Source organism: Trachypithecus francoisi, unplaced genomic scaffold, assembly GCF_009764315.1.
Source record: "Trachypithecus francoisi isolate TF-2019V2 unplaced genomic scaffold, Tfra_2.0 Lachesis_group1, whole genome shotgun sequence".
Lineage (NCBI taxonomy): Eukaryota > Metazoa > Chordata > Mammalia > Primates > Cercopithecidae > Trachypithecus > Trachypithecus francoisi.
This window is the reverse complement of record NW_022681454.1, coordinates 48,119,156-48,138,981: the sequence shown is the minus strand read 5'-3', so window position 1 is coordinate 48,138,981 and position 19,826 is coordinate 48,119,156. Positions and strand designations below refer to the sequence as shown.

The window sequence follows — 19,826 nt, the reverse complement described above, 5'->3', positions numbered from 1 at the left end:
GGTGGCACACACCTGTAATCCCAGTTATTCAGGAGGTTGAAGCATGAGAATCGCTTGAACCTGGGGGGAGGAGGTTGCAGTGAGCCAAGACTGCACCACCACACTCCAGGATAGGCAATAGAGCAAGACTCTGTCTCAAAAAAAAAAAAAAAAAACCCCACAAAGTCAGCTTTTTCAAATAGGTGAACACTTTTCTCATAATTGATTAATAAGTTACTAAAAAGTAACTTATTAAACTCTTTCCTCAGAAATGTAAAACTCAGGTTAGCTTTTACTAAACTTTAAAAACACTGAATTATTGACCTCACATGGTTATAAACTAAGAGTTCAAAAATTGTATATGTTAACATTTACTTTCTTATTCATTTAATAACACTTTTTACATGCAAGTACTCTGCTAGAAACTAGTGATGGAAAGATAAATCAATCACATGCTACCCTGTAGGGGCTCATGGTTAAGTGAAAAAATATAATAGAAGCAACGTGATAAGTATTACAATGAATAATAAATAAATAAACAAAGTGCTATGGGGAACATAGGGAAAAGGCAGTTAACTATCAATAGAGAAAGTGACATCTGAACTAAGCCTTAGAAATTGAAGAGAAGTTCATTCAGCTGACAATGGACTAGAACTTATATCCAGCAAATAAACTGTGTATACAGACAAGAAAGCCCAAGATACGCTGCTGGGTTGGCCAAGTAGTTCTGCATAGTTGGAACAAAGGGTGAATATGGAGAAAAGCTAGAGATGAAGCTCGCGTAGAAAAGCCAGTCACAGGAAGAGCCTAAAAGGCCTTACATCTTAGACTAACAATAAACTGTTAAGTAGGAGGGTTATATATGTTGAGAAAATATTTCTAAATATAGTGTGATATGTGGGATAGATGTATCTTAATGATGCTTTCAGCCATAAAGGCAGAGCCAGTGGAGGTAAGGGTGGGGCACAGCGGTATGAGAGATTACAAGTAATGCCACTGACACAGGAGTAACAATCTAGGAAGTAGATATCTTTCAGGATCAAAGGAAAAAGAGATCAAAAGGACTCAGAATTCCAGATTGGGTGATATGAACAACAGTAGTGCCATTAATTAAGCTGGAAATAAATTGAAGGAATAAGACTTAGTGCAAAAGATAAAAAGAGACAAATTGGAACATGGTGAAATAAAAGGGTGAAAGAGGCTGGGCGCGGTGGCTCACACCTGTAATCCCAGCACATTGGGAAGCCGAGACGGACAGATCATGAGGTCAAGAGATAGAGACCTGGCGTGCCTAAGATGGCCGAATAGGAACAGCTCCAGCCTCCAGCTCCCAGTGTGAGTGACACAGAAGACGGGTGATTTCTGCATTTTCAACTGAGGTACCGGGTTCATCTCACTGGGTCGTGTGGAACAGTTGGTGCTGGCCTGCCGGTGCAGCCCGACCAGTGAGAGTTGAAGCAGAGCGAGGCATCGCCTCACCTGGGAAGTGCAAGGGGGAAGGGAATTCTCTTTCCTAGCCAAAGGAAATTGAGAAACACAACACCTGGAAAATCAGGTAACTCCCACCCTAATACTGCACTTTACCAAGGGTCTTAGCAAAAGGCACACCAGGAGATTATATCCCACACATGGCCCGGAGGGTCCCACGCCCACGGAGCAGCTAGCACAGCCGTCTGAGATCTAACTGGAAGGAGGCAGCGAGGCTGGGGGAGCGGCGCCCACCATTGCTGAGGCTTAAGTAGGTAAACAAAGCCTCCAGGAAGCTCGAATTGGGTGGAGCCCACCACAGCTCAAGGAGGCCGGCCTGCCTCTGTAGACTCCTCTTCTGGGGACAGGGCATAGCTAAACAAAAAGTAGCAGAAATCTCTGCAGAAGTAAATGCCCCTGTCTGACAGCTTTGAAGAGAGCAGTGGATTTCCCAGCACGGAGGTTGAGATCTGAGAACGGACAGACTGCCTGCTCAAGTGGGTCCCTGACCCTTGAGTAGCCTAACTGGGAGACATCCCCCACTAGGTGCAGTCCAACACCTCTCACCTCACATGGCGGGGTACACCCCTGAGACGAAGCTTCCAGAGCAAGAATCAGACAGCAACACTAGCTGTTCAGCAATATTCTATCTTCTGCAGCCTCCGCTGCTGATACCCAGGCAAACAGGGTCTGGAGTGGACCTCAAGCAAACTCCAACACACCTACAGCTGAAGGTCCTGATTGTTAGAAGGAAAACAAACAGAAAGGACACCCACACCAAAACCCCATCAGTATGTCACCATCATTAAAGACCAAAGGCAGATAAAACCACAAAGATGGGGAAAAAGCAGGGCAGAAAAGCTGGAAATTTAAAAAATAAGAGCGCATCTCCCCCTCCAAAGGAATGCAGCTCATCGCCAGCAACGGAACAAAGCTGGACGGAGAATGACTTTGACGAGTCTAGAGAAGAAGGCTTCAGTCGATCAAACTTCTCAGAGCTAAAGGAGGAACTACATAACTAGCGCAAAGAAACTAAAAACCTTGCAAAAAGATTTGACGAATGGCTAACTAGAATAATCAATGTAGAGAAGTCCTTAAAAGAACTGATAGAGATGAAAACCATAACACGAGAACTACGTGACAAATGCACAAGCTTCAGTAACCGACTCGATCATCTGGAAGATGATCATCATCAGTGATTGAAGATCAAATGAATGAAATGAAGCGAGGAGTCTAGAGAAAAAAGAGGAAAAAGAAATTAACAGAGCCTCCAAGAAATATGGGATTATGTGAAAAGACCAAATCTACATCTGACTGGTGTGCCTGACAATGACGGGGAAAATGGAACCAAGATGGAAAACACTCTGCAGGATATTATCCAGGAGAACTTCCCCAACCTAGTAAGGCAGGGCAACATTCAAATTCAGGAAATACAGAGAACGCCACAAAGGTACTCCTCGAGAAGAGCAATCCAAAGACACATAATTGTCAGATTCACCAAAGTTGAAATGAAGGAAAAAATGTTAAGGGCAGCCAGAGAGAAAGGTCGGGTTACACACAAAGGAAAGCCTGTCAGACTAACAGCAGATCTCTCGGCAGAAATTCTCCAAGTCAGAAGAGAGTGGAGGCCAATATTCAACAATCTTCAAGAATTTTCAACCCAGAATTTCACATCCAGCCAAACTAAGTTTCATAAGTGAAGGAGAAATAAAATTCTTTACAGACAAGCAAATGCTTAGAGATTTTGTCACCACCAGGCCTGCCCTACAAGAGATCCTGAAGGAAGCACTAAACATGGAAAGGAACAACAGGTACCAGCCATTGCAAAAACATGCCAAAATGTAAAGTCCATCGATGCTAGGAAGAAACTGCATCAACTAGCGAGCAAAATAACCAGCTAATATCATAATGACAGGATCAAGTTCACACATAACAATATTAACCTTAAATGTAAATGGACTAAATGGTCCAATTAAAAGACACAGACTGGCAAATTGGATAAAGAGTCAAGACCCATCAGTTTCCTGTATTCAGGAGACCCATCTCACATGCAGAGACATACATAGGCCCAAAATAAACGGATGGAGGAAGATCTACCAAGCAAATGGAGAACAAAAAAAAGCAGGGGTTGCAATCCTAGTCTCTGATAAAACAGACTTTAAACCATCAAAGATCAAAAGAGACAAAGAAGGACATTACATAATGGTAAAGGGATCAATTCATCAGGAAGAGCTAACTATCCTAAATATATATGCACCCAATACAGGAGCACCCAGATTCATAAAGCAAGTCCTCAGAGACTTACAAAGAGACTTAAGACTCCCATACAATAATAATGGGAGACTTCAACACCCCACTGTCAACATCAGACAGATCAACGAGACAGAAAGTAACAAGGATATCCAGGAATTGAACTCAACTCTGCACCAAGTGGACCTAATAGACATCTACAGAACTCTCCATCCCAAATCAACAGAATATACATTCTTCTCAGCACCACATCACACTTATTCCAAAATTGACCACATAATTGGAAGTAAAGCACTCCTCAGCAAATGTAAAAGAATAGAAATTATAACAAACTGTCTCTCAGACCACAGTGCAATCAAACTAGAACTCAGGACTAAGAAACTCAATCAAAACCGCTCAACTACATGGAAACTGAAAAACCTGCTCCTGAATGACTACTGGGTACATAACGAAATGAAGGCAGAAATAAAGATTTACTTTGAAACCAATGAGAACAAAGATACAACATACCAGAATCTCTGGGACACATTTAAAGCAGTGTGTAGAGGGAAATTTATAGCACTAAATGCCCACGAGAGAAAGCAGGAAAGATCTAAAATTGACACCCTAGCATCACAATTAAAAGAACTAGAGAAGCAAGAGCAAACACATTCAAAAGCTAGCAGAAGGCAAGAAATAACTAAGATCAGAGCAGAACTGAAGGAGATAGAGGCACAAAAAACTTTTCAAAAAAATCAATGAATCCAGGAGCTGGTTTTTTGAAAAGATCAACAAAATTGATAGACCACCAGCAAGACTAATAAAGAAAAGAGAGAAGAATCAAATAGATGCAATAAAAAAATGATAAAGGGGATATCACCACTGACCCCACAGAAATACAAACTACCATCAGAGAATACTATAAACACCTCTACGCAAATAAACTTGAAAACCTAGAAGAAATGGATAATTTCCTGGACACTTACACTCTCCCAAGACTAAATGAGGAAGAAGTTGAATCCCTGAATAGACCAATAGCAGGATCTGAAACTGAGGCAATAATTAATAGCCTACCAACCAAAAAAAGTCCAGGACCAGACGGATTCACAGCCGAATTCTACCAGACTTACAAGGAGGAGTTGGTACCACTCCTTCTGAAACTATTCCAATCAATGGAAAAAGAGGGAATCCTCCCTAACTCATTTTACAAGGCCAACATCATCCTGATACCAAAGCTTGACAAAGATACAACAAAAAAAGAGAATTTTAGACCAATATCCCTGATGAACATCGATGCAAAAATCCTCCATAAAATACTGGCAAACCGAATCCAGCAGCACACCAAAAAGCTTATCCACCATGATCAAGTGGGCTTCATCCCTGGGATGCAAGGCTGCTTTAACATACGCAAATCAATAAATTAATCCAGCATATAAACAGAACCAAAGACAAAAACCACATGATTATCTCAATAGATGCAGAAAAGGCCTTTGACAAAATTCAACAGCCCTTCATGCTAAAAACTCTCCATAAATTTGGTATTGATGGAACGTATCTCAAAATAGTAAGAGCTATTTATGACAAACCCACAGCTAATATCATACTGAATGGGCAAAAACCGGAAGCATTCCCTTTGAAAACTGGCACAAGACAGGGATGCCCTCCCTCACCATTCCGATTCAACATAGTGTTGGAAGTTCTGGCTAGGGCAATCAGGCAAGAGAAAAAAATAAAGGGTGTTCAGTTAGGAAAAGAAGAAGTCAAATTGTTCCTGTTTGCAGATGACATGATTGTATATTTAGAAAACCCCATTGTCTCAGCCCAAAATCTCCTTAAGCTGATAAGAAACTTCAGCAAAGTCTCAGGATACAAAATTAATGTGCAAAAATCACAAGCACTCTTATACACCAGTAACAGACAAACAGAGAGCCAAATCATGAATGGACTCCCATTCACAATAGCTTCAAAGGGAATAAAATACCTAGGAATCCAACTTACAAGGGATGTAAAGGACCTCTTCAAGGAGAACTACAAACCACTGCTCAGCGAAATCAAAGAGGACACAAACAAATGGAAGAACATACCATGCTCATGGATAGGAAGAATCAATATCATGAAAATGGCCATACTGCCCAAGGTAATTTACAGATTCAATGCCATCCTCATTAAGCTACCAATGAGTTTCTTCACAGAATTGGAAAAAAACTGCTTTAAAGTTCATATGGAACCAAAAAAAGAGCCCTCATTGCCAAGACAATCCTAAGTCAAAAGAACAAAGCTGGAGGCATCATGTTACCTGACTTCAAACTATACTACAAGGCTACAGTAACCAAAACAGCATGGTACTGGTACCACAACAGAGATATAGACCAATGGAACACAACAGAATCCTCAGAAATAATACCACACATCTACAGCCATCCGATCTTCAACAAACCTGAGAAAAACAAGAAATGGGGAAAGGATTCCCTATTTAATAAATGGTGCTGGGAAAATTGGCTAGCCATAAGTAGAAAGCTGAAACTGGATCCTTTCCTTACTCCATATACAAAAATTAATTCAAGATGGATTAGAGACTTAAATGTTAGACCTAAAACCATAAAAACCCTAGAAGAAAACTTAGGTAATACCATTCAGGACATAGGCATGGGCAAGGACTTCACTTCTAAAACACAAAAAGCAATGGCAACAAAAGCCAAAATTGACAAATGGGATCTGATTAAACTAAAGAACTTCTGCACAGCAAAAGAAACTACCATCAGAGTGAACAGGCAACCTACACAGTGGGAGAAAACTTTTGCAATCTACTCAACTGACAAAAGGCTAATATCCAGAACCTATAAAGAACTCAATCAAATTTACAAGAAAAAAACAACCCCATCAAAAAGTGGGCAAAGGATATGAACAGACATTTCTCAAAAGAAGACATTCATACAGTCAACAGACACATGAAAAAATGCTCATCATCACTTGCCATCAGAGAAATGCAAATCAAAACCACAATGAGATACCATCTCACACCAGTTAGAATGGCAATCATTCAAAAGTCAGGAAACAACAGGTGCTGGAGAGGATGTGGAGAAATAGGAACAGTTTTACACTGTTGGTGGGACTGTAAACTAGTTCAACCATTGTGGAAAACAGTGTGGTGATTCCTCAAGGATCTAGAACTAGAAATGCCATTTGACCCAGCCATCCCATTCCTGGGGATATACCCATAGGATTATAAGTCATGCTGCTATAAAGACACATGCACACGTATGTTTATTGTGGTGTATTCACAATAGTAAAGACCTGGAACCAACCCAAATGTCCATCAGTGACAGACTGGATTAAGAAAATGTGGCACATATACACCATGGAATACTACACAGCCATAAAACAGGATGAGTTTGTGTCCTTTGTAGGGACATGGATGCAGCTGGAAACCATCATTCTCAGCAAACTATCGCAAGAACAGAAAACCAAATACCGCATGTTCTCACTCATAGGTAGGAACTGAACAATGAGATCACCTGGACAAAGGAAGGGGAACATCACACACCGGGTCCTATTGCGGGGAGGGGGGAGGGGGGAGCGGGATGGATTGCATTAGGAGATATACCTAATGTAAATGACGAGTTAATGGGTGCAGCACACCAACATGGCACATATATACATATGTAACAAACCTGCACATTGTGCACATGTACCCTAAAACTTAAAGTATCATTTAAAAAAAAAAGAAAAAAAAAGAGATAAGAGACCATCCTGGCCAACACGGTGAAACCCCGTCTCTACTAAAAATACAAAAATTAGCTGGGCGTGGTGGTGGGCGCCTGTAATCCCAGCTACTCAGGAGGCTGAGGCAGGAGAATCGCTTGAACCTGGGAGGCACAGGTTGCAGTGAGCCGAGATTGCGCCACTGCGCTCCAGCCTGGCAACAGAGCGAGACTATGTCTCAAAAAATAAAATAAAATAAAATAAAATATAAAAAGGTGAAAGAAAATGTAAAGCAAAAAAATCCCAGGACATGAGTTCACGAGAGGAAAATCAGATGTATGCCCCTAAATAACACATCTAACACAAGAAATAGCATACCAAATAATAAGCAGAGACCCTCAATTTCAAGGAATGTGAGGTTGTTTTCTGTTTCCAAGTAGAAAAAACTATAAGCATATTTATAAACTAAAAAAGCATTTTTAGCCATTAAGAATTTTTTTTTGAAATTTAATATATGCATGGGGTTTAAAAGACCATATTGAAAAGAATACACAGTAAAAGTAAATATCCCACTACAGGGCTCCAGTTCCCCTCCCTAGAACTGTCATCACTAATTTCTTGAATATCTTTTAAAGATATATTAAATGTGTATAAGCATATAGGTGTACACATAACATATATCCTCCTTTAAATAGTCTATTAGAAACAGTTCTCAACATACATTTTCTATTTCCTAAATATGACAGTACAGTAATCAAATTTATAATGGTAGCTCTATAAATCAACTCAATATAAAAAGCCCTGTCTACACATAAGTAATTAACAGTCTTTGTTTATCAATAAATCCAGTGATAGTAAAGACTAAAAACAAAAACCTACTGATTTTTCTTCCCAGAGACTGACCTTTAGGGAATTCCTTGGGTAACAGGTTCTGAATGTGTGAGCACAATAGGGCCCATTCGCTTGAAGGTATTTTACTGAAGACTTGAAATCTGGGCTCCACCTAGAAAGAGGGGGAAAAAGGTTATCAATTAGTCTCTAATTCAGAATATTTTCCTCAACACAGGTAGTCCAGGTCTACTAACTATCTCATACATGAGGGCTTTTCAACCTTGGTAGGATACTGGAATCAACTAAGAAGCTTTAAAAAATGCTCTGAAGCCTGGAAGCCACTCTGTTCAAATCACAAGTCTCTGGAGCTAGAGCCTGGGCAGGGTTTTTACGGGTTTCCCAACTGATTCTAATGTGCATCCAGGGATGAGAACCACTGCCGGAGAAATATAAAATCAGACGGTATGGAGGTCACCTATAAACTTTTCAGCTTGTTGCTAAATAATATATGAGTATGGAAATACACTATTTTTAAATTATTTTATTTTATTTTTTGAGACACAGTTTCACTCTTATCAGCTAGGCTGGAGTGCAGTGGCCTGATCCTGGCTTACTGCAATCTCTACCTCCCAGGTTCAAGCAATTCTCCTGCCTCAGCCTCTGAGTAGCTGGAATTACAGGTGTACGCCACCACACCCAGCTAATTTTTATCTTTAGTAGAGAACGAGTTTCACCATGTTGGCCAGGCTGATCTTGAACTCCTCCTGACTTCAGGTGATCTGCCTGCCTCGGTCTCCCAAAGAGGAAATGCACTTTTAAAATACTTGGGCAAAGGTGGCTGTAAATAACCAGAATGTTCCTAATGTAGGACAAAGTGACGCTGGAGAGCCCACAACACAGGACTCAACAGGTAGTCACCTCACATTCTCTGAACAAGCTTAAAAGCCCCAGGACAAACCTATTCTGGACATTTCATTATGAAAGAAACAGGATCAAATATTGAAAAATGCCTTAAAATCTCCCTGAATAAGAAAAAGGTACATAGAGACAACAGCAACTATTAAAATTTAACTTAAAAGCAAGATACAATAACTATTGCTTGAATGCAAAAATCAGAAGTGAAATGAACAAATTAAATTCCTAACAATGACGTTCACAAAACCTCTTGTATAGGGATTATAACCTATGGCACATGAAAGGGCCTAAGCCGGCAGCCACTACCTATATGTGGGTATTTAATCTTAAATACAAATTAATTTAAATACATGAAGTAAAAAATCTAGTTCCTCAGTTGCAACAGACACATTTGAAGTGCTCAACAGCTACTATGTGTCTAGTGATTACTGTATTAGACAGAGCCAACATAAAACATTTTAATTGTCACAGAAAGTAATATTGGACAATGCTGGCTTGGGAGTAAATGAAGTCCTGAAACTTCATATTAAATTTGTGAACATACATATACTCTAGAAAGATGACCTATGACTTTTATTTGATTCTCAAAGGAGATCATGTTCAATTGCCACACCAGTGATTCAAGTGCCAGTGCCCAAGCCCACAGAAAGCAGAAAAGAATCCTTTTTTTCCCCAAATAGTTACCTCTTTTAAAAAAGCATATCATATCAACAGTAGCACATCCCACCCATGGAAATAGTCTTTCAACCACTGCATGAAGACGAGTAGGACTACTATTAGCACAAAATGGTCTTCCCACCTCCCTAATGTTGTTATGGTCCTGGGGCTTCACTGCTTTTTCAGAAGAGAAAAAGTAATAGTAAATCATAACCACAAAAATAGACCTCCTTTGATTTATTCATCATCTTCAACTTCATTAGCTATTGATATATCCAAGATGATTTACCTACCTTTTAACCCCAAATCCCAGCTTTTTGTGGCAAAGGGAATCACAAAAAAATAGAAAGTGAATTATGCATCCCTCAGAAAAAAACACCAACAACAACCTTCCATCTGTAGGATGCTGTTCCTAAGAAGAATTCCAAGGATACTTGGCTACTGACCTAAGATTTAACACTTACGTTGTCATCAAAAACTAACACAAAACAAAGATATGATCTCAAAGGTGAGCTTCCCTTATGGATAAACAGTCTGGGTTTAGCTTCCATACTGAAAAGGTTTGGGTTTGGCACTGAAACAAAGTCTTCTAAAGAGACATCATGGTGTGATGAGTATAGAGTATATCCAGCTATATTCAATTTCTAGGATACGATCAACTGTCTAATTAATTTAAAAACTTAGCAACTCCATCTCTAATCCTTTGCTCCTAATACATACTTTTTAAAAAAGGCAACCTCCCTAAAATGTTTGACTGTGTCTTAACTAATTCAAATAAAAATTACTTTAAAAATGAGTATGCCTTTTATCTGTGAAGCAAAGATATATCAAGTCAAAAGACCACACAAGAATATGAATAAAAGTAAAAGGTAAAATAGACCCTCAATGTAAGACAAGACCAAAGCCTGTCTTATAAATTAGGTGGGCTAGCTGCGTGAACTATAAAGTCTGAGTTCAATAACATCCCATGATTTAAATGTTATTAAACTAAGTGTATTTTAAGTCAATAAACTAAAAGTCTGGCATTTTCTTATCAAATTAAACATTTATTTATTATGTATTCATGACAAATTGCAATTCCCAAGTATTTACCATAAAACAGGGGTTAGCAAATTACAGCCACGTACCAAAATCTAGCCCACATGTTTTTGTAAATAAAATTTTATTGGAACACATCTATATTCATTTACTTGTGTATTGCCTATGACTGCTTTCACACTGCAACAGCAGAGTGCCCACAACAGAGACCCTAAAGCATAAAATACTTCATCCAGCCCTCTACAGAAAAAGTTTGCTGACCCTGGCACTAAAGAAATAAAAACTGGGCCAAGTGTGGTAGGTCACACCTATAATCCCAACACTTGGAAAAGCTGAGGTGTGAGGATGACTTAAGGCCAGGAGTTCTAAGACCAGCCTGGGCAACACAGTGAGATCCCATCTCCACACACACACACAAAATTAAAAACAAAAAATTAGCCAGGTGTGGTGGCATGCTTGTAGTCCTAGCTACTCAAGAGGCTGAGACAGGACTGCTTGAGCCCAGGAGGTAGAGGCTACATGCAATGTGACTGCACCATGTACTCTAGCCTGGGTAACAAAGCAGGACCCTGTTTCAAAAAATAAAAAAGAAAGAAAGAAAAAGAAATGAAATGAAATGAAAACTTACGTTCACACAAAACTTACACACAAAAGTTTATAGTATCTCTATTCATTATGGCCAAAGAATGGAAATAACCCAAATGTCTTTCAGCAGGTGAACAGACACACAAACTATGGTGCACCCATACAACTCAACAAAAGTAAAAGAATTTTTTTTTTTTTTTGAGTCAGCATCTTGCTCAATCTCCCAGGCTGGAGTACAGTGGTATAATCACAGTCCACTGCAGCCTCGAACTCCTGGACTCAAGTGATGCACCTGCCTTAGCCTCCTGAGTAGCTGGGATTACAGACACAACACCACAACCAGCTAATTTTTAAATTTTTTTCATAAAGATGGGGTCTCATTATGATGCCCAGGCTGGTCTCAAACTCCCGGCCTCAAGTGATCCTCCAAAAGTGCTGACATTACAGGCATGAGCCACGGCATCCAGATTGTGAATGAATTATTGATAAATATAAAAACTTGGATGATTCTCAAAGGCATTATGCTAAGTCAAATAAATGAGTCTCAAAAGGTTACATATTGTGTAATTCCATTTATATGGTGTTCTTGAAAAAAAACTATATTGATGAAGACAGATTGGCAGTTGCCACGGGTTAGAGGTGAAAGGGACTGTGACTATAAAGGAACACAGCAAGGAAGTTTTTTGGGTGATAAAACTGTCCTGTATCCTCACTGTGGTAGCAATTACACTTATCTGCACATATATCAAATTCCATAAAGCTGTATACCACAAAAAGGTCAATTTTGCTTTGTAATAATTAAAAAACAAAACCTTTTGAAAACAGTATGATAGTTTCTGTGTTTATTTGTGCTGTGATAACAGAATACAAGAAACTGGGTAGTTTATAAATAATAGAAACGTATTTCCTCATGGATCTGCAGGCTGAGAAATCTAAGATCAAGGCACTGGCTGGTTCAGTTGTCTGGTGAGGGCTGCTCTCTGCTTCCAAGATGGTGCCTTATTGCTGCATCCTCTGGAGGGGAGGAGCATGTGTCCTTATATGGCAGAAGGTGAAAGGGCAAGAAACCTAATGCATAAAGCCTCATTTAGAAGGGTCTTAATCCCATTCATAAGAAAGGAGCCTTCATGGTGTAATCAAGTCCTAAAGGCTCTACCTCTTAATACTTTCTGTTACGGTTTGAAAATTTCTCCTCTCCAAAACTCACGTTGAAATGTAATGCTCTAATGTGGCAGTAATTAGAGGTGTGGCCTTTTGACTGGTTCATGAGGAATCTGCTCTCATGAAGGGACTAATCCATTCATGGATTAAGGTCCTCATGGGGATCAGCTGGTGGCTTTCTAAGAAGAAAAAGAGAGACCTGAGTTATCATGTGATGTCCTGTACCACCTCGGGACTCTGTAGAGAGTCCCTTCCAGCAAGCAGGCCCCCACCAGAGGGAGTTCCTAGATCTTGGACTCTTCAGCCTCCATAAGCATAAGAAATAAATTCCTTTTGTTTTCAAATTACCCAGTTTCAGGTATTCTGTTTTAAGCAACAGAAAACAGACTAAGACACCATCACAATGGCCATTACATTTCAACACCTGCATATTGGAGGGGACATATTTAAATCATAGGCAGATAGTTTAAAGAAAAGCAACAAACTAACAAGGAAACAAGCTCTAAAAATTTAGGGCAAATAATCTGAGATTTTGCCAGGGAAGATGAGATCCCAAAGTGTAGTCTGGGTTACTATACTCTTGGGTTTTAGTCCTGGCTTTATAATCCATTCACAATGGAACATTAAATCCATAACTGAGATCAGTATTTCCCTGTGATTTTTCTGCATGCAGTGTGACAGGTTGATATCTTAGGGTGAATATGAAGCTCCTGAATGCAGTATTTCCCCTGTCAAATATGACATACTACATGAAAAAATACTGCAATTCAAGTTATCTCAGAATACCTCCATTCTACTCTCCAGATTAGCCATAAATATAAAGGCGTGGCTTATATCACAGTTGTCAGCCCTTTTCACACACTCAAGTTTTCCCACTCTGCTGCTCTCAAAGCTCTTTCCCATCTCCAAGCTTTCAGGAAAATCTGGCATTATATTCCATACACACACTGAAAGACTGTGCCACATATGTTTTTGCACTGTACATGATCTGCAATTTTCTTTAGGGAAACCAGATTTGCAGATTGCCCATGAGAAATCTGTAAACTGTCACCTGGAATTCATCAAAACATAAATTTAGTAAATACAAAATAATTATCACAGAAAACAAGAGGTAGGATTTAGTGCTTTCACAGAATCAATAATAAAAACAATTTATAAATTAGTTATATGTTTTGTAAATCCAATAAAACAGTTTTTTTAAAACCCAACATGAAAAACTAGGAAAAGATACATTCAGACTAATTGCTTCCATTGTGCATAATTAACAGATCAAGTCTCAAGTTAAACTCTAAAAGAGGAAGAACTCAGGAGTGACCACTAATCTTCTGTAAATCATTTTTACATGGTCATCAAAGAGAAGAAACTTTTTAAAAGGGCAAAATAAAATTTTCACCATGACAAAAAGCACATCCCAAAGTCTCTAGCATTTTCTGGTGATTTTAAATATCAGCAAGTTCTTTGACATTCCTACTCTTAAAAGGAAAAGCTTTTTCTCCATACCCTTTGAATGGGACTAACTTTTGACAAGTAAAATGCTGGGAGTGGTACTATGTGACTTATAAGACTAGGTCATAAAAAGGATGCAAATTGTAGCTCTGCCATTAATACTAATTCCTCTCTTTCAGATTTAATGTCAGGATTGGCAATAGCATATGTAAAGTCTTTGACTTGGTGCCAGAATATCAGAAGCCTAACAAATAGCTTCTAACCAAGCACTTGTAGTCCTTAAAGTCACCCTCGAGATGTGTATTATTAGGATTTAAGAATGAAAAGAGTAAATTATGTTGTTGAATGAATGAAAGTCACAAAGTGCTAAAATCAAATCACGAAGAATATAAAGACTTTTAGAAAAACTTCTTTCTATTAAGGTTGAGTCAAATGAAATTGCCATTTTTGTCAGGTCAGAAAAAAGAGTATCAGTAATTTTTACAGTTCAATCTAATACATGTGGAATAAATGTTTTCCCTTTGTTATTATCAAACACATTACTACATATTTCAAATAAAAGGAAAACCTCAGGGAATATATAATCTAAATGTAAAAAGTTTAGAATATTTTCCATAGCAGAGCATATACGAAGGGAGTTTGTTTGCATCAAACAAAAAGGGAGTTTGTTGCGTCTCGCTCTATGGCACAGGCTGGAATGCAGTAGCGCAATCTTAGCTCAATGTAACATCTGCCTCCTAGGCTCAAGCAATTCTTCCACTTCAGTCTCCTGTGTAGCTGCGAGTACAGGCCTGCATCACCATGCCTGGCTAATTTTTGTATTTTTGGTAGAGACCAGGTTTCTCCATGTTACCCAGGCTGGTCTCGAACTCCTGGGTTCAAGTAATCTGCCTGCCTCATCCTCCCGAAGTGCTGGGGTTACAGATACGAGCCACTGTGCCCAGTCTTATAATACTGTTTTAATTCATTCTCCTACTCATTAGACTTCAAAAATATTTCAAACCAAACCTCACCTTAGAGTTTCATCATTTAAAAAATTAACCTTCTTTGAAGGTGGCCAAGTTATGACAGACTGAGAAAAGCTGGACAAAAACAATATGTGAAATATATGAACATTACAGGATCGGTTTCAGATATTTAAGACACTACACTATACACATGTATATTTATGTGATGTATATCTCTATTTCTCTATCTCCCTATCTGTCTGTCTATCTGTCTGTCTGTCTGTCTCTTCATCCGTCCGCCCTCCCGCCCGCCTGCCTGCCCGCTTGCTATGGTCTGAATGTCTGTGTTCCCCCACCCCAAACTCATGTTAAAATCCCAACCCTCCCAATATGATGGTATTAGGAGGTGGGGCTTTTGAAGGTGTTTAGGTCATGAAGGTGGAACTCTCATAAATTGATTAGTGTCCTTATAAAAGCTCTTCTGCCTCTTCCACATGTGAGGACACAGCAAGAAGGCCCTGTCTGTGAACCAGGAAGTGGGCCCTCACCAGACACTGAATCTGCTGGTGCCTTGATGTTGAACTAGAACTGTGAGAAGTAAATTTCTGTTATCTATCTATCTATCTATCTATCTATCTATCTATCTATCTATCTATCTGAAACGGAGTTTCGCTCTTGTTGCCCAGGCTGGAGTGCAACGGCGTGATCTTGGCTCACTGCAATCTCCGCCTCCCGGGTTCAAGGGATTCTCTCGCCTGGGTGAGACAGAGCAAGACTCTGTCTCAAAAAAAAAAAAAAAGGAAGAGAGGGAGGGGGAGGAGGGGGAGGAGGGGGAGGAGGAGGAGGAGGAGGAGGAGAAGGAGAAGGAGAAGGAGAAGGAGAAGAAGAAGAAGAAGAAGAAGAAGAAAGAAGAAGAAAGAAGAAGAAAGAAGAAGAAAGAAGAAGAAAGAAGAAGAAGAAGAAGAGGAGGAAGAAGAAGAAGAAGAGGAAAACAGCGACTCAGAGAGGTAAAATTCCAAGGTCACACAGGTAGCAAAGGGCTTTGTTACTCATTCAACAAATGGCAGACACGGTAGAGATGTAATACTTTCTCATCTATTACAACACCATTACTGCCAAAAATTTTAAAAAATAAATAAGAAAGCAGAGTTTTAATATAAACTAATATAAACAAACTTCTGTGCTGCAGACAAACCCCTATGCTGTGGTTTGTCTTACAAGCAAGCAAAATGCGGCCCATTAAAGCAAACTCTAAAAGGTTGAGTTTTTAGGGCTCTTCTCTCGCTAAAAAGGCTCATCCATTCTACAACTTTAAATACCATCTGTACATCTCCTCCTAACCCTCTGAGCTTCAGGATCATTTAATTGATTGCCACTTGCCATCTCTATTCGGTCACTTACAGACGTCACAAAAGTAACAAGTTCAAAAATAAGGCTGGGTACCATGGCTCACACCTGTAATCCCAGCACTTTGGGAGGCCGAGGCAGGCAGATCACTTGAGGTCAGGAGTTCAAGACCAGCCTGGTCAACATGGTGAAACATCGCCTCTACTAAAAATAGAAAATTTAGCTGGCCATCATGGCATGCACCTGTAATTCCAGCTACTCAGGAGGCTGAGGCAGGAGAATAGCTTGAACCTGGGAGGCAGAGGTTACAGTGAGCTGAGATCACGCCACTACACTCCAGCCTGGATGACAGAGTGAGACTCCATCTCAATCAAAAATAAACAAATAAATAAATAATTCTTGACTTCCCTTTTCACTGACCTCCAGCCTCATTTTAGAATACTGTCATTCACCCAACTGCTCAAGCCAAAACCTGAATATTTTCCTTGCTTTCAATGTCCCCCACACTTTTCATGTTAAGTCGTACTGGTTCTACCTACAGACTAGATCTCATCTATCCTTTCCTCTCCCAACACTTTAGATCCGAGCTGCCATTATCTTTCACCTGGACTACTATAATGATCTTATTATTTTCCTACTTTCTCTCCTTTGCAGACAAAGTGCTTTGGGGGCTAGGGGGCAGGTAACAGAAACTATAGTATATAACTTTAAAACTTTCTTCACTGGCTTTCAGTGTGTTTAATAAAATCCATACTCCTCACCATGGCCTTTTAAAATTCTAGATATCTGATCCCTTTCTACCTTTCAAACTTCATTCCACTCTCCCCCAGATATCTCCAGGCATGCTTTCAATTCCTCATACACCAACTGTTCACACTGCAGGGTCTTCCCTTCTTCCTGTAAATTCCTGGCAGGTAATTTAATTCCTTTGATTTTCAGCTTCAAGGTCACCTCTCTTGACAAGCCTTTTCTGGCAATGTAGAAGTACCTCTGCTTTCCCATGACCCTCTATCACCTCATCTGCATTTCTTCCATGGTCTGCGCTTAACATTATTGGAAAATATCTATTTATACATTTATCATCTAGCTGTCTACCAGATTATGAACTCCAGGTAGACAGAATACGTCTGTTTCGTTTACTTGTATTCACCACTTAGTAAAATGCCTGTTATGTAAATTTTTCTTGAAGGAGCAAGTCAGGAATATTAGACTAAAAGGACTTTAACTTCTATACAATTTAAAGTGTTTTAAGCTACAAATTTAAAAGATAATTTATGATTTTCTCTCATGAAGTATACAAATACAACTCAGAGATACATGTGTTTCATTTCTTAAAGACCTATGACAAACCTCAAAGCAGTGAATTTTGTGTCAGATTCATTTTATAGGCAATATAGAACCTAAGAGATGACTTTCTTATTTTATTTTCAGAATCTAGGTGAAAAAGCTGCAGTAAAATCATGAATAGGTATCAACTAGCTCAAGTAAATAATTATGTTTATATGCAAAATTACTATAGCTTCATAAATGTGTATAATATTTGAATAAAAGCATACGCTTAAAAAAAATTAACCACAGTCATCCTTTGGTATCGTAGGAAATTGGCTCCAGGATTCCCATGAATACCCAAATCCTGCCATGCTCAAGTCCCTTATATAAAATGGCACAGTAATTACATATAACCTATGCACATTTTCCTGTATACTTTAAATCATACTTGTCCAATCTATGGCTCATGGGCTGCATATGGCCCAGGACAGCTTTGAATATGGCCCAAACTTGTAAACTTTCTTAAAACATTATGAGATATTTTGTCATTTTTTTTTCTTTTTTTTTTTTTTTTTTTAGCTCATCAGCCATCATTAGTGCTGGTATATTTTATATGTGGCCCAAGACAATTCTTCTTCTCCCCATGTGTCCAGGGAAGTCAAAAGATTGGACATACCTACAAATCATTTCTAGATTACTTATAATACCTAACACAATGTAAATCCTATGTAAATTTTTGTTATACTGTCTTTTCAAATATAAAATTGTTTATTTTTTGCAACATCTTTTCCCAAATATTTTCTATCCATGGTTGGTTGAATCCATGGATGCGGAACCTGTGGATATGGAGGGTCAAATGTACTTCCATTTGGACAAAAGTATTTTATATATAGAGAAAAAATAACCTATTTTGGTCAGGTCCAAGGAAGAATAATAAATTACTGTCCCATTCTGTGTCGTTCATAAATATATCCACAAATTTTATGATGCTCCTCTTTTCAAAGGTAAAGTCTAGTTAATCTCCTCTTAATTATGGGTTATACTTAGCGACACATTTCTAAGGAACAGAATATGGCAGAAGTGACTATGTGTGACCAGATCATAAAAGACATTATGACTTCCTTCTTGCTCTCTCTCAGATTACTTGCCCTGAAGGAAGCCAACTTCCATGTCATGAGGACACTCCAGCAAACCTATGAAGGGGTCCACATGAGTAGAAACCAAAGCTTTCTGCTAATAGCTAGTAAGAAATTGAGGTCTCATGTCAACAGCCATGTATGTGAGCCATCCTGCAAAGCGATCCTCTAGCCCCATTCAAGCCTTTAGATATCTATAGCCAACATCCCGACTACAATCTCATAAGAAATCCTAAACTGGGGCCACCTAGTTAAACCACTCCTAAATACCTGGCCCACGGACACTTTGAGATAATAAATCCTTGGTTTTTCTTAAGTGACTTAATTTGAATCAGCAATAAGTAATCTACATTCGTTCAACCAATAATCATTGATCTGTGCCTACTATGGCCCAGTCACTGTACCAGGTCCTACAGACACAGGGAAAAAATAAGACTCACTATCTTAGAGGGACAGAAGAAATACACAAGACGATAGAGGATAGCACAGCAATACAGTGTTAAGGGCTCTAAACAGATAAATAGAAGGCCCTACCTCAACACCCAGAACACAATATCAAGTTTCAAAAGAAGGAAGAGGAAGAGGAGGAGAAGCTGTTTAAGGGGGAAACAGTGGGTATAGGTATGCATATCTACATGTAAGGCACAAGGAAAGTGCAGAGGATGACAAATGAAGGGACTGGAGATATAAGTACCAGTTGGATAATGAAAGGTGTTATATGCCATACTTCAATAAAGTAGGGTAAGATTTGCATTCTACAAGGAAGACTCTTGCTGCAGTATGGAAAATGGCTAAAAAGGGCCTCCTCTAATAGAGAGTTAAAAGGAAACTGCAGCTGTCCAGTTTAGGTAGAATGATGCCCTGAAATATCTTAGCAACAAGAAGTAAAAAAGCAGTAGACAGATTCAACAGACATTTAGAAGGTAGAAAGATAGAACTTTATGATTGATTTCAAAATTAAATGCCACCAATATCTCCAGAACACTAAAAAAGGAAAATCACTGTAATATGAAAATATTCAGAACAAATAAAATAACAATCTTTATTGGTATACATGGCAAACCCTATAAACTCAAAAGAATCACCAACACATTCTGAAAGTGGAAATGAATTTTAA

The 19,826-nt window shown here is 39.0% G+C and overlaps 1 protein-coding gene across 3 annotated transcripts in view; it reads right to left on the bottom strand.

The window, feature by feature from the left end:
* The window catches only part of WDFY3 (WD repeat and FYVE domain containing 3), a 316,077-nt gene that overhangs the window by 226,738 nt on the left and 69,513 nt on the right, over positions 1–19,826 (bottom strand). For all 3 annotated transcript variants that reach the window (XM_033214193.1, XM_033214191.1, XM_033214194.1), the window contains one exon: positions 8,281–8,380. The gene's annotated coding sequence lies outside the window, so the exon portion shown is untranslated. The remainder of the gene's footprint in view (positions 1–8,280; positions 8,381–19,826) is intronic.